Below are 15,903 nucleotides of genomic sequence, written 5' to 3' on the forward strand. Positions count from 1 at the left end.
TTATGACCTAGCTTCAGAAGTCACATGGCTTCATTTCCACTGTATTCCATTGGTCTAAGCAGTCACTGCCTGGCTCTTAAGTCAAGGGAAGGGGACATAAATTCCACCTCTAGATGAGAGCAATGTCAATAATTTTGTAGCTATGTTTTTAAATCATCTATCTATCTATCTATCTATCTATCTATCTATCTATCTACCTACCTATCTACCTATCTACCTATCTACCTACCTATCTACCTATCTACCTACCTATCTGTTGAATCTATCCATCCAACAATCTTCTAGATTTGTATAAACATAAAAGACAATTTCAAAATATATACACCAAATTGTTAAAGATGAGAGGGAAGGAGACTTCTCTATACTTCCAAAGGAGGAGAAGACTAGTGGGATTACAGTAATTTTTATTTTGTACAGAAAGTTGCTTCCCGTATTATCTCAAGCCTGATAATACTATGGTATGTCCTAAGTTGGCACATTCTTTTTTTTTTTAATGCTTATTTACTTTTGAGAGAGAAAGACAGAGTATGAGCAGGCAAGGGGTAGAGAGAGAGGTAGACACAGAATCTGAGGCAGGCTTCAGGCTCTGAGCTTTCAGCACAGAGCACAACGTGGGGCTTGAACTCATGAATTATGACATCATGACCTGAGCTGAAGCTAGACACCTAACTGCCACCCAGGCGCCCTGTAGGTTGGCACATTCTAAAAGGAAATGCTAGACCCCCTAGCTATGGAGGGCATGCAAAGGTATTGGGAAATGGCCCTGCCAATATCAGCCCACTCTCCACCTTCTATGGAAGAGAGGCCAGAAACATTCTTTAGGAGCAAGGGCTTCTTTCTAGTGAGTCGTCTGAGTGCTGTGTTCCACAACCCATCGCATCTCTACTCTGCCATGGGAAATATGCTCTCACCTTAACCTAAGTTCTTCACAAGAACTATTTGGAAATCTTGACCTGTGTCTTCTGGAGTTTGAGGGACATAGGGGATGGTGGCTGACTTTCACCACAAGAAGCCTGAAGGTGAAAAGCTAGTTGGAGGGGACTGCCTTGCAGCAGAATGAAGAGAGAAGGTTCTGTGGCAGGGCACTGCACTTCCTTAGATGAGTGGGCCATGGAATGGAGGGGGCACTCATTCCTGGGCCACCTGTGAATGGTGTGAAGGATGCCACCCAAGAGAACCACTTGAAGGGTGAAGAGATCTGGCAGAAGGGCACTATAGCCAGAGGTCCCTAGTAGATGGATCTCCGAGGTACATATGCCATACCAGATGACGACTGTGTCAGTCACACAAGTGGGAACCATTTGCACCTACTCCTTCCTCAAGGGCCTGAGGAAAGAGCAACTTGGTGAGTAGCAAGCAGAAAAGCTAACCACGACTTCCTTCTGCACTTCAGCTTCCAAGACTGAAGCAAGCCTGTCTAGAGGAATGAGAGACGTTTGCAAGTGAGTAAAAGACTGGGTATGTAATACTAGACTTGATAAGATTTTACAGCACTCGATGGAGAGCATTCTTGTGACTGAATAGGATCAGAAAAAACTAAGGATTCATTCTAGAATGAGTTTTCTAGAGCAGGAGGAGAAAGAATAAAAAGTTGTTTCTTCCTAGAGCCATGATGTGTCCAGAACATTCAATACATCAATTATATGATTTTTGTGCTTTTCTGATTTTCCAAATTTCACTTGGAACACATATTGCTTATTCTTCATTTATTTTTTTAATTTATTTTTTATTTATTCATTTTGAGAGACAGCATGAGCAAGGGAGGGGCAGAGAGAGAAGGAGGGAGAGAATCCCAAGCAGGCTCTGTGCTATCAGTGCAGAGCCCAACATGGGGCTTGATCCCACGACCCTGGGATCATGACCTGAGCCAAAATCAAGAGTTGGATGCCTCACTAACTGAGCCATCCATATGCCCCTTCTTGTTATTATTTAAATGTATATCTAATCATTTTCTTTCTGTGCTTAAAACTCTTGAATGTCTTTGCACTGTCCTCAGTTAATTTTTAAACATGGTTTATAAGGCTTTTTACTATCTAGCATCCTCTCCCAGCCACCTCTCAGCCACACATATCCTGCAGTCCAGCCATATGGACATAAAGATTTTATTTATTTATTTGCTTACTTACATTAATTATTATTATGTTTTGTAAGTAGGCTCCAAGCGCATTGTGGGGCTTGAACTCATGACACTGAGATCAAGAGTCACGTGCTATACCAAATGAGCCAGTTAGGTGCTCCTGGACATAAAGATTCTAAATGCATCATGGCGTCCTGTGTTTCTCCTCAGCTCATGTTGTTCTTTTGGCCTAAATATCCCTCACCCTCATCCTTGTCTGAAGGCCTGTCTCCCATCCACCCTTCACCTCTGCGATCTAAAAAAGCCTCAGCTGAAGAGTTTCCTTAGGCCAGAGTTTCCTTAGGGCTGTCGAGTTGGTATGTCCAGTGCTTATGACCAGCTAACGAGTAAGCACTCTGTTTCCAATCCTATAAACAAACCTTCCATCATGCAAATCATGGTTGGTGCTCAGTCAATGTTTAGTGAAGAAAGTCAGAAGAGGCTAGGAAGCATAGTCTTTGGTCATCTTCCTAAAGATGATCACAGGAGTTAAGTTCTTTATGCCTTGCTGAGGTGAGGCAGGGAATACCAGGAAAGGCTTTGGAAGGATGGTGACTCCCCAGTGTTGATGCAGTTTATCTTCTGCCCAGCTGCAGGCTGGCCACCAACTTGCCTAAACAGTGACCACTTTTACCTGAACTAGACCTTGAAATGTGAAAGACCCTGTCCTTGGCATAGCTTGTTGCTCTGTTCTAATTTGGTCTTGGTAAAATTACTCATTAGATTTCTAAAATTTATTTAATGTTTATTCATTTTTGAGAGACAGAGAGAGACAGAGCACGAGCAGGGGAGGGGCACAGAGAGAAAAGTATCCGAAGCAGGCTCCAGGCTCTGAGCTGTCAGCACAGAGCCCTACGCAGGGCTCAATCTCATGAACCATGAGATCATGACCTGAGCCAAAGTGGGACGCTTAACCAACTGAGCTACGCAGGTGCCCCTAAAATTACTCATTAGGTTTCTGACTTGTGGGTCTTTCTCCTGAGCCCTGTTCTCTGCCAAGAAGATTTGATCATACGTGGAGTGACAAAGGTGGGGTGTGAGGATCTTAAGAAAACTTTGGGACTAGAGTAAAAGATTTAGAAATCACAGGTGCTGAGAAGGTTGGATCACACAGTTTGGGTAACGTCCAATTTTGCCTCAGAACTTGGTGCCATGGTTTTCTCAAGCTCTTTTTGCATTTCAGTCTAATGAAACACAGTTGTTCTTTTGGTTTTGCTTTCTTCTGTTTTGTTTTGCAGCAAGCCATTACTTCTGTTATTAGGCAGTCCATTAATAGTCCATTATTAATCCAGAATGAGCCGCTAGAGTTGCAGACTTTATTTCCAACTTTATTGGGACTTGTCTGCCTCTTGGTTCTCTTGGCTATTAATATGAATAGGCAGCCATGGAGTTCTCAGTTCCTTGGATGGGAAGGATTACAATACTTCATAGTTATGAGATGCTGAAAGTTTGCAGATATTCTGGAATTTTAAAACACACTATCTCATCTGAATTTCATAAAAACCTATAAAGGAAGTATAATCATCATTTTAAAGATTTTACAGATGAAGAAAGTGAGTAGCAGCAAATTTAGGTGATTTGTCTGAGGTTATAGAGTTAATTAGTGCTGGATCCAGCACTCTGCTGATGGTAAATTGAGTGTTCTGTCCTGTAGTGCACACATGGCTTCCTCTATCTCGGTTAGTTCATGGCCCTGTGTCAATATGATAAGGCCATTAATAACTGACTGTATAGCCACTTGTGGTTAAGAATTTAGAACAAAATCAATAATGACCATTTCAAAATCATTCCAGGAGGTAGCTGGGTTCATCTGAAGTGTTTAGGCAAGTAAAAAGTATATCAAGAATTCACTTAACATGTTGATTTTCTTAAAGCCAGCAGAGTTTTTGGTTCAGATCATTCTGATGATGATGTCAGAAGTAAGTGCTGTGTCTTTAATAAATACTCACACTCGCTTCCTTTCCCTTGGTAGCAGAACTTGGGCAATGGCATATTGGAAAGAGAGTTATGCCTCCTTAGAGGGCTTCTAGTCTGTCCCTTGAGGTAAATCTGTAGGGCAAGTTAGGGATGATTTTCATTATGGAAAATTTGACATTAATTCTCTTAATCTAGATATACAGTCTTGTTTTTACTTATTTAGAGAGCAAAAATTTCCTCTGAATAAATGGAACAACAAATATGGCTTGTTAACGATAGGATTCAAGTCTCTGCTTGCCAATTACTTAGCAGTGACCTTGGGCAAGTTACTTAAACCCTCCAAGCCGCTGTTTCCTCATCTATTAAGCTGGGATACTGACACTCCCAGTAAGAAAATGTCTTGGTGCCTACTGAGTATCTATTTCCCCAATACCTACTTGGGGATCCTCTTCTCCTACTCTGTATCCCTCTGGTCTGGTTGGGGTCTCCATTACCTCACTCCAGGAATGCAGAACATGACCCAGGAGAGACTCTATGAGGCCCCTGGCCAGGAGACCAGTTCAGGGATGAGCATGTGACCCCATCTCATTAGAGTGCATCTGAGCACTCAGGAGGAAGCTCTCTGTTTCCCACTGAGAATAGACACTGGAAGATCATCTGGCTGGAGCTGCCCAGTCACCTGCCCCAACATAGAATCTGAGAACAAAGGCAACACGCAAAGGAAGGTGGAGCCAATCCAGGAGATGGAGAGAGACAAGGCCCTGATAACATTGTTAGAATCCAGTCATGTCTGAAGTCAGCCCTATACCTGTCTTGTGAGCCGGTAAATGCCCTTTGCACTTATACCTGATTGGTTCAGGTAAATCAAGAGGATCTTAAATGAAACTGCCTAAATTTGAGAAGAAAATAATGTACAGGTTTCTCCCACTATGTGAAAGTAGAGCATTCCTATGAAAACTTTCGTAGCTGAAATGACCTAAAGCAAAGAAGCAATTACCATTTTGTAAAAGGGAAAATTATCTTTAAATTTCTTCCTGTTATTAAAAAGATGTACTAAGGTAGGTCTTCTGTAAAGGTGAAGTGGCATAAAATGAACTTTCAGACAGAAGGGGAAATGTGTATTGTAGAATGCTTAGCAAAATAACCTGGTCACAGCAAGTACTCAATGAAGGTTAGGTTGGTTGTGCTTCATATGAAGTTTGGCTCAGAAAAGAGGAGCTTCATACTTACTCTGAATATCGAGCAAATTTTGTCAGGCATGGTAAAGAGCCAGTCTTCATGGCACGCTAAGTCCCATGAGGTATGATTAGAGGTCCCAAGAAGGCTTTCCTATCCTCTAAAACACCTCTTGTACTTTGGTACAGAGAGCTCTAGATGTCAAAAATAGCACTCTTCCCTTTGTTTTAAGATCTTTAGAGAGAAGTTCCTTACTTAGCCATAGTGACTGTGTGATTGAGTTCATTAGCTCCACTGCTGAGGGCAGATTTTATGACAGTGGCCCATAAAGATAGTGGAGGCCACTGGGCAGCCGGGGGGAGCAACAGGAAGATGGCCGCACCCAAAAGAGACTGCAGGACTGAACATCCAACCATCTTCCTTCAGTGTCGGTGCTCTGGCTGTGCCTGGTAGCCACCCTCAGGAAGGTCCAATCTGATGTTTTAGAAGAAAGCTATTTGGTGGAAATGGCCAGACACATGCTTGTTAAACAGCAAGCACTGCATGTAACCCCATCCTCCTCTTCTGCACACATAGCCCCCAGATGCTAGCCCCCAGCTGCAGATATTCCCAGGGAACCAAGGACCACAGGACAGTGGTGGCCAAAAGGCAGTGTAAGCAGCCCAAGGCTGGGGCTGGGGCTGAGGAATGGCTATAGATGACAGTAGAATCAAAACTCTGCTCCTGTCAGGTGTGCACCTTGGTCATCCGTGATTCTTGCCTGCAAAGGAGATGACTAGATACGGAGAATGGAGAAGCCACCAGAGCTGAATATGGGGTAAACAATTTCAAGTTCTGTCAGAACATGGACAGACATGCCTTTGGGTAAAGACCTGAGTCATAGTTCAAAGAAATTAAGCAGAGATTCCTGGAAGCAACAGTCCAAACAACCTCAGATGTCCTACTTAACCCTCCAGGCTTCAACTCCCTCCCTTCCCCCTTTCCTTTCTTTCTTCATTCCTTCCCTTCCTTTTGTCCTTCTTTCCATCTTTTCTCTTTTCTTCTCTTCCTTAACTTAGAGCTCTTGTTTTCCTCCTTGTGAGCATATATACCCCCAAAAGTCTCATTGTTTTGATATGAGTAGTTTCCTCCTCAAAGTCTCATTCTGTGGCTGTATGGACATTCCCTGCTTCTCTTTATTCGCTAGCCAATACCTGTCAGCAGCAGAATGCCAAAGATTTGTGCCCCCCTCCCCCTGCTTTGCTGGAATGCTCTAAGCCACCGTCATACAGGTCAGAGCACAGAGCTCCAGGGAAGGTAGAATACCACTTCCTGAGCCTGATGACTTATGGAAATAGGCTGCTAACAAGAATGGAGGGAGAATTAAAAAGGCAATAAGCTTTTTCTATGTACATGTTATTTAAGCTAAGTACCTGTACCACCTGAAATTACTGTGAATTTTTTCCCCACAGTCTGGAATAAGTTGCACTGACATTTTATCACTTTCTCTTTCATTTTCACTCACCCTGTCACCCTTTATCTCATAGGTGCATTTCAATAATTTTTCTGCACACACACCCCAGTTTGTATTAGCCCCAATACAAATGAGCATTTCTAAGTGTCCCTATCTCTGCAGAACATGCATAAGATAATCTGTCTGACAGGAAAAAAAAGTATGCAAGATACACAGGAGTGAAAGAGAATTATTTATCATAGACACCATTAAATAGAATGTTATGAATAATAATGTTCTCATCTTATGAATAATAGGAGACTAAGCATCAAGTTGGGATATTTTAGCTCCCTCAAAATCACATTCCCTATCAGCAACTTGATCCCACAATTTAGAAACATTTTTCTATAGTAAAGAATTTATTAACTGTCTTCCATTAGACAGGGTTCTCCAGAGAAACAGAAAAGATAGATAGATAGAAAGAAAGATAAGCAAACAAGGAATTGGCTCCCATAATTATGGAGCTGAGAAGTCCCACCGATTGCCATCTGCAAACTGGAGACACAGGAAAACTGGTGTGTAGTTCTAATCCAAACCTGAAGGCCTGAGAACCATGGAAATCTGGGTGCAGGTACAAGAGAAAGCCAATGCCCCAGCTCAAGTAGTCAGGCTAAGGGTGAATTCTTCCTTCTTCAGCATTTTTGTGCTAGTCAAGTGCTCAAAAGAGTGGATAAAGCCCTCCTACATTGGGGAAGGCAATCCATTTTACTCAACCGACTGATGCAAATGCTAGTATCATCCAAAAACACCCACAAATAATGTTTAACCAAATATCTGGACATCCTGTGTCCCAATCAAGTTGATACATAAAATTAACCATCACATGGCTCTATGATGAAAGTAATGATATTAACTAAAATGTAAGCAGTGATAATAACCTGACAGATCAAAATATGCAGCACACTTGAACGATGCAAAGATTCTCAACAAATATTTATTGAGCAACTACAATGTACCAGGCATCGCCTGAAACGGGAAACAGGAAAGGTCAAGAGTGACTGATCCTGCTTTGGAGGGTCAGGAAAGATTGTACAGAGACAGTAACACTTCAGTTGAGTTCTATAAGAAGGTTGAGTATTCATAAGATTATCAAGGGGAAAAGGTTATTTTGGGCAGGGGGAAAAGGATCATTCTAGGAGGTATGACTGGCTCCATGAAGTCATGGAGGACCATTCTGGGAAGTGTGAGTGGTTCCAGAAGACTAGAGTAAAAAGCTACTATGAAGGAGAGGGTCAGAAAATGTACAGGGATAAGTAGAGGCTAGCTCACGAGGGCCCTGTAGGTTGGGGTACCCACTGTGGGTTGCCAGCCCATGAGCCATTTCTCCTTCTTGAGAATAGAACTTTGATTTTGTTCAGGTGATAAGGTGCCCAGGGCCAGGCCATAAATCACAATTGGGCTAAGCCAATCTAGGCAATCCCCTTTTATCTTTGATAAAAATACTTGGTCTTAAGCTGGGTATGGCACTCAGTTCTGGCTAAAAAAAAAAAAATAGAAGTCTGGTGGAAGGCATTGAGGTAAGAGTTTCATCTTTGATTTAACAAGGGGTACCTGGGTGGCTCAGTCGGTTAAGCTCCTGGCTCTTGGTTTCGGCTCAGGTCATGATCTTGCGGTTTCTGTGGGTTCGAGCTCTGTATCGGGCTCTGTGCCAGCAGTATGGAGCCTGCATGGGATTCTCTCTCCCTCTCTCTCTGTTCCTCCCCACTCGCACTGTCTGTCTTCCTCGAATAAAATTTTTTAAAAAATTGTGTAACAGGAGGAATTCCCTTTTTCCTCCCTCCCTTCCTTTGTGATTTGGATGTTATCATACAAGGATGTGCACATAAGCATATTGTGACCCTGATGAAAGCTTGAGTATGACAACCACCCAGTGAGGATAGAAGAGAAAGGACAGAAGTGTTGGAGTCTCCAACAACATCACAGAGTCACCAGACCAATTGTAAGACTGCCTATTTTAGGAATATCCTATGGTTAAAGCCACTGTGAATTTTGCTTGCAGCCAAATTCGTCCCAAAGCTGTCAGTGCCAAAGATGACATTTGAATATATGGCTAAGGAGTTTGGACCTTAATCACGAAAAGAGATGGGAGCAGTGGAAAGGTTTACGCAGGGGAATGAGTTGCCAAATTTGTGCTTGAAAACCATGACTCCGGGAGCACCTGGGCGACTCAGTCGGTTAAGTGTCCAACTTTTAATTTGGGGTCAGGTCATGATCTCATGGTTTGTGAGATCCAGTCCTGCGTTGGGCGTTGCACTGATGGCACAGAACCTGCTTGGGACTCTCTCTTTCCCTCTCTCTCTGAGCTTCCCTCCCTCTCTCAAAATAAGTAAACTTAAAAAAGAAAAGGAAAGAAAAGAAACACCACGACTCCAGCTACTGTGCACAGAATGGGCTGGCAATGGAAGAAAGCAAGGCAGAGAGATCAGTTATTAAGCTGCTGCAAGTGCCCAGGAGAGTAGGTGGAATCTAAGCAAAAGAAGTCATACCGATGACTAGGGAGAGGGGGACCAGGCTGAGAGCTAATTTTAAGTCAAAATAACTTAACGACTAAGTCCATGTGGCAGGTGGAGGAGACAGGAGAAGCAAGGATAGCTAAGGGTCTGTGGCTCAGTTGACTTGAAAGACAGGACCTCTGACGCTAATTTTGGCTTTGCCACAAGCTAGTCGAATGTTCCTAGGCTATTTTCTTCATTTCGAGAGGGTCAGATTAGAAATATGATAGCAGATAGATGTCATCTCTCCTGACGGTTCCAACTCCCAGGAGCATTGTTTTACTAAAGGGACCAGGAGGACCACCCTGGGGAAGGAAGAACCCCTCTCGCTCCACTGGATCCTTAGGTTTATCTGTGTGCAAAGCTGGCTGGTGGTGACTTTGAGCTTTTGTATGCCTTTTCTGCTTAGATTGACAGCAATTTGAGGAGTGGGGCAGAGGGCATCATGACGCATGGGTGATGTCCAAGCATGTAAAGTCAAGTCAGCAAAACATCATTTCCCATATATCCTTAAGACTTACCCTTTATTAAATTTCTCATATGAAGCCTTGTTCACATCCCCTAGGATTCACTACTGGGCATGGAGATCTTTCGCCTCTGCAGTTTCTTTACCATCCAGATCTGCCAGCCACAAAGGGCAACAATTTCCACTCAGACAAAACAGTTGTTCCTTTTTAAATGAGGGCAAGAAACAATGAAACAGGTACCAAAGGATGTCTTTACCTCCGGCGGCTGGGGGGGGGGGGGGGGGGGGAGAGGGAGGGAGATGATGCAAACCAGGGATAAAGCCCAGAAACTGTTGCCAGGATACAAGACTGCTGGGTTGCAGAGGTCACAGAACCAAGGAAAGGGTTTCACAAGTGACTAATTAGTTTTGTTTTATTTCTCCTTGTAGAGAGATTGCCTCAGGCTCACCAAGACTTACTACAGTTCAAATACTTGATCTTTCTCACTCCTATATCACATTTTTTATATTAGTTTCACACTTTATCTCATTGAATAGGGGGGGATGGCTGAGAAACACAAGGTCCAGACCCTTCCCTCTATTCCAGGCAATTCTGTAAAGGCCATCCCGGCTCCAGAACTCCCCGTGGGATCAGCTGAGACCTCTGTTGCAACTACATCATAATTCAACATCTCTCCCTGCCAGTTCTGTTTTATGCCATCTCTTAGAGGGATTGTTCCTGGTAGCACTCCCCAATAAAATTCTTGCATCTGTCAAAGAAAAACCAGAGCCGGGCAGTAGGTAAAGCAGTAAAAACATTTTATTCAGGAACTATTGCAATAGAAGAAAAGAGGTCTTGGTATAGAACTGGGCTCAATTCCAAATACAACAAGGACAAGCAGTGGGGATTTATAGCCAAGGAGCAGGGTTGGGGGTCAGTGGATGGAAAATTACGAAGAGGAAACATCAGGGGTGAGGGAAGATTCTGATGAAAATGAGTTGGCCAGATTCTTGCTGGTGGCAGCCCAGGGTGATGAAGTATCTCCTAGGGGAGGCTAGGGGATGAAGAATTTGATTGGATATAGAGGGAGATCAGATATCCAGGGTGGAGGATTCTCTGTAAACTGACTTAGGATTTTTGCTAAAACTGGGGGATGAAGTTTTGACAAGGACAGACACTGAAGTCCAAGGTCAAGCCTAGTTGAGAAGAAGCCTTAGGAGACTGACTAGAGTTTGGTCAAGGAGACAGTATTCACATGCAAATTTCTGTCTGTTTCCTGGGGAACATGACCTATGACACCAACATAGAATCATCCATCAATTCTATTTTTCCAGACAAGTGTGCACATGCACACACACACACACACACACACACACACACACACTTCTCTCTATTCTTACTGTTATCATTTTATTATTTTTTAAAAAGATAATTTAATTCCAACAAAGAAAGAAGCAGAGACTTAGAATTAAAAATGTTTTGAATTAAATAAGTTTAGTTTAATTAAGAAACAAAACCACTAGCTAGACAAAGATTTCTTAGGACACAAAAAGCATGAACCATAAAAGAAGAAATTGGTGGATTAGATTTCGTCAAAATTTAAAACTCTGCTCTTTAAATGCCACTAAAAGACAGGCACAGATTAGAACAAAATATTTGCCAAAAATACATCTGTAAAGGACTTGTTTCCAGAAATTCTCCCAAAGCAATAAGACTACAAACAACCCATTTTTTTATATGAGCAAAAGCTCTCTTGATTAAAAAAAAAAGACAAAGAAGTGGGGGGGGCGGTGCCTGGGTGGCTCAGTTTGGTTAAGCCTTCAACCCTTGATTTCGGCTCAGGTTGACATCTTGCGGTTCGTGAGACTGAGCCCACATTGGGCTTTGCACTGACAGCACAGAGCCTGCTTGGGATTCTTTCTCTCTGTCTCTCTCTCAAGATAAATAAGCATTTTTTTAAAGAGAGAGAGAGAGTGAGAGATGGCATATAAGCCCACGAAAAGATGCTCGATCTCATTATTAGGGAAATGCAAAGTAAAACCACAATGAAATGTCACTGCACAGCCATTAGAATGGCAAAAGCTAACAAACAAACCAAAAAACAAATCCTAATAACACCAAATACTGACAAGAATGTTGAGTAACTTGAACTGTCATACATTACTGGTAGGAATACGAAATAGTACAGCCATTTTGGAAAACAGGTTGTGGCATTTTTTTTATAATGTTAAACATACATTTACCATATGACCCAGCAATCCTACTCCTACATACTTACCCGGGATAAATGAAAACTTATGTTCACACACAGACCTGTATACAAATGTTTATAGCAGTTTATTCATGATTGTCAAAAATGGAAAACAATCTATATGTCCATCAACTGAGAAATGGAAAAACAAATTATGGTACCACTAAACAATGGCATACTACTCAGCAATTAGAAGGATGAACTAATGAAACACACAATAACATGAATGAACCTCAAAATAATTATGCTAAGTAAAAGAAGCCACATACAAAAGGCTACCTATGTATGATTCCATTTATGACATTCTAGAAAAGAGGATAAGAAGGCAAGCAGGGAGAGCAGGCAGTGGCTATAGAATCAAAAAAGAGGTTTTTTCCACAGGTAGATCTGGAATGTGTGTGTAGTTTGAGGAAGGAGTTAGTTTTGAGGGGAGAGACCAAAGTTACGGGAGGGGGGAGGTGAGCTGATTGATGAAGTGAGAAGACTAGTCAAAAATTTTTTTTTTTAATATTTCAATATTTATTTATTTTTGAGAGAGAGAAAGAGACAGAGCACAAGTAGGGGAGAGGCAGACACAAAACCAAAGCAGGCTCCAGGCAGCTCAGAGCCTAATGTGGGGTTCGAACTCACAAACCATGGGATCATGATCAGCTGAAGTCAAATGCTTGACTGACTGAGCCACCCAGGCGCCCCTTGACTGGCCAAAATTCTTGATGGCCAACAACAGCAACCCAACTCAAACGCCCTGAAGCAAAAAGAGAAGTTTTTGGCTCACATAATTGAAAAACCTCCAAATTTAAAAACAATGTTGCCAGTACTTACCTTAGGCCAGGCTGCTCTAACCAAATACCAGAGTCTGGGTGGTTTAAACAACAAACACTTGTTTCTCACCGTTCTGGAGGCTGAGAAGTCTGAGATCAGCATTCCAGCCTTGTCAGGGTCTGGTGAGAATTCTCTTCCTGGCTTGCACAGGGGCTCCTTCTTGGTATATCCTCACATGCAGGGACAGAAAGCAGGCTCTGGTCTCTTTTCATAAGGCACTAATCCCATCACAAAGACCTTACCTTCATGAGCGCATCTAGACTTAATCACCTCCCTGAGGCCCTGCCTCCAGATACCATCACGTAGGGGCTAGGGCTTTAACATGGGAATTTGGGGGACACAAACATCTGGTCCATAACAGTGCTCTAGCTCGGTGTTTCCTGGCCTCTTTTGCCTCTCCTCAGCCTTGTTCTAAGGCAGGCTTACTCTGTGTAACATAGCCAGGCTTATACTGGTCTTATAGTTGGGGTCCCAGGGAAAAGAATGCAACAAACTGTCCTCCAGTGCACCTGTTTATTCCTGAAACACACTCCAACTAGCCTTTGTGAGTCACAGGCCCACCTTGGAAAGCCAGAGTCCCATTACTGACATCCTAAAGCACATGGAAAGGGAAGGGGAGTCAGAGAAGGAAGGAATGCAGGGCAGAGAGGAAAAAAAACAAAAAACGAAAAAACAAAAAACCGTGGTAGATGTCTCTCATAGACCCATATACTTGGGCGGGGATAGAATTCAAAAGACAAATGAAGAAGTCATTCCTCTAGAGGACTCCTTCCTTTGAGTCAGAAGGGAATGGTGTAGGGGTGGCTGAAATGTAGAAAGGGTGGGTGGTTTTTACTGGGGAGAGGGAAATGTGGTCAGGAGAATACAGTCATTCATAACTGTCAGCCCCTTTTGAGCCTGCCTGAGAAAAAGGCCAAGCAGAGACAAACCATGCCAGGAAATACAGAGCTAGACGATTGTTATGGCTTGAATGTTTGCATGCCTCCCGCACAAGCTCTAAACTTCAGTGTGATTGTATTTACAGGCCGGGTCTTGGAGAGGTAATTAAGTTTAGATGAGCTCATGAGGGTAGAGTCCTTATGATGGTGTTAGTGACCATATAAGAGAACAGGGAGCTTGCTCTTCCTGTCTCTCTTTCTTACTGTATGAAGGAAGAAGTGAGGTCCTTTGCTGAGAGTGAATGAGTGGAGGAATAGAGGCAGAGGACTTGGGAAGAGTGGTAAAGGTTTAGAAGAACTCTAGGGGCATGGGGAGACATATAAGGACAAACACAGGATTGCCACATGGCACTGAGGTTGGAAAGAAGCAGCTCTACCCATCCCTCAAGGCTCGGTTAAAATACGTTCTCCATGAAATTGTACCCCCATTGGAAAGTATCTCACACTCTTCCAGGCTTCAGGGCATGCAGGGCCACTGGTATTGTCTTTATCATGTTCGCACAGTACTAAGTATTCTGCCAGCCGCATCGATCAGGCTCCTGAGAATGGAGACTGACAGTTTGGATGGTGAGTTCAGATACTGATTACCTGAGGCTCTTGAGTTTTGGTAAGTGAGTAGTAAAAGTTTGGGTAGGGACGGATTTATTTAAAAACCTATCTGAATCTATTCAGTTTCTCCACTTGGGTAGTGAAAGTTCCGATAAAGTGTTTGAATAGCGAGGATAATACAGTTTGTGCCTGTGTGTGTTCATGCCTGTTAACTTGCCTGCTGTATTGTATTCTCTTGAGGGCAGAAGTCCTGTGTGACTAATTTTCATGTTTCTGCAGGTCTTAAATGTGATGGGTGCTCAATATTTGCTAAGTTAATAAATAAAAGCCCCAAGCTTTCCTATCCTCGCTTTTTTTTTTTTTTTTTTTTGTTCCTACTCAACTTTACTGCTCCATTAAGATAATTTAAGGTGAATCCAAAAGAACAACTTTAAAGAACTGCTCTTGTGATTGGGACCGCTTCCAACTGCAATTAAAAGCAGTGCTTGTCTTTTACTTTACCCTCCCGCCCTCCCCTCCCCACCCCCATCAGACAAAACCTGAATCAATTTCGGGAGATGGATTTTGCTGCTTGTGTGAAATGTTCTGGCTTCTAGTCAAATGGACATGGCAGGACTATGTAAAAACGGCTTTGTTCTCCACACAAATGAATTCATTTAAGCAGCACACAGTTTCGATCTCCTATTACCTTTTGGGAGGGTAAAGCATTAGAGAATTTTAAGGTACCATTATCGTATGAAAACTGCTGATTTAGGAATACCTGTGTGGTAAACAACTTGCTGAACCGCCTTACTGCATCTGAGATAAGGGAGCACATTGTTTATTGTGCCTGAAACCTGTTTCCAGTACAAGGATTGTACAAGCCTTGCTTAAGGAGGAACAATAATAACACGTAACCTTGAACATGCAGTACGCTTCGCTGCTTGTTCTTCGTTTGTAACTGTATCCTTAGATAAGGCTGAATCTCAGAGACGCCAACAAAGAGATAAAAAGATTCTGATAATAGCTGAAATGTTTTTGTTTCTGCATATTCGTGTGTGAATGAGGCTAGCATCAACACAGAGTTGGCGTTTAATAAATATTCATTGAAGGAGAGGATGAGTGAAGAAACATAGACTCCGTTGCTAGAGATTAAAGCTTAAAAAAGGCATTTTCCCAGGAGAAGACAAAAGAAACAAAATGCCTAGACTATGTTTTGTAAATAGCCCGGAATTGTGTTCAGGGACTCGGGAATTTGGAGAAAGAGAAGGAATACACATTTCTGTTGGTAGACTCAGGATAGAGGTTAACCAACAGCAAAGTGGTTCCTTCCTTCCATATTTCAATTCATAACAGCCACAAATGTTATTTGTCTAAATAGGAGCAAACAGGGAGGCACAACGTCAGATTTTATTTCCTTCTGCACTTCTAAGTAGCACTGTGGCCTTTGATGTGTCATACAATTCTTCTGAGCCTCAGTTTCCCCATTTAAAAAATGGATATAGTTCATGGGGGCTTATGAGAATCAAATACTACATATAAACATGTGTATGATTGAGCCTGGCATATTTATTCACTCAACAAATACTTACGTGCCAGGCACTAGAAATGTAAAGGCAAAAAAGACAAGATCTCGGGGCATCTGGGTGGCTCAGTCAATTGAGGGTCCAACTTCAGCTCGGGTCATGATCTCATGGTTCATGAGTTCAAGCCCCTCATCGGGCT

The 15,903-nt window shown here is 42.6% G+C and overlaps 1 long non-coding RNA gene across 4 annotated transcripts in view; it reads left to right on the plus strand.

The window, feature by feature from the left end:
• Positions 1–668: 668 nt before the first annotated feature.
• The window catches only part of LOC132686184 (uncharacterized), a 70,237-nt gene continuing 55,002 nt past the window's right edge, over positions 669–15,903 (plus strand). For 2 of the 4 annotated variants that reach the window (XR_009613497.1, XR_009613499.1), the window contains exon 1: positions 669–1,442. This is a non-coding gene — a long non-coding RNA (uncharacterized LOC132686184). The remainder of the gene's footprint in view (positions 1,443–15,903) is intronic. The other 2 variants (XR_009613498.1, XR_009613500.2) reach the window with 2 other exon arrangements.

This window comes from Panthera onca, chromosome F1, assembly GCF_046562875.1.
Source record: "Panthera onca isolate mPanOnc1 chromosome F1, mPanOnc1 haplotype 2, whole genome shotgun sequence".
Lineage (NCBI taxonomy): Eukaryota > Metazoa > Chordata > Mammalia > Carnivora > Felidae > Panthera > Panthera onca.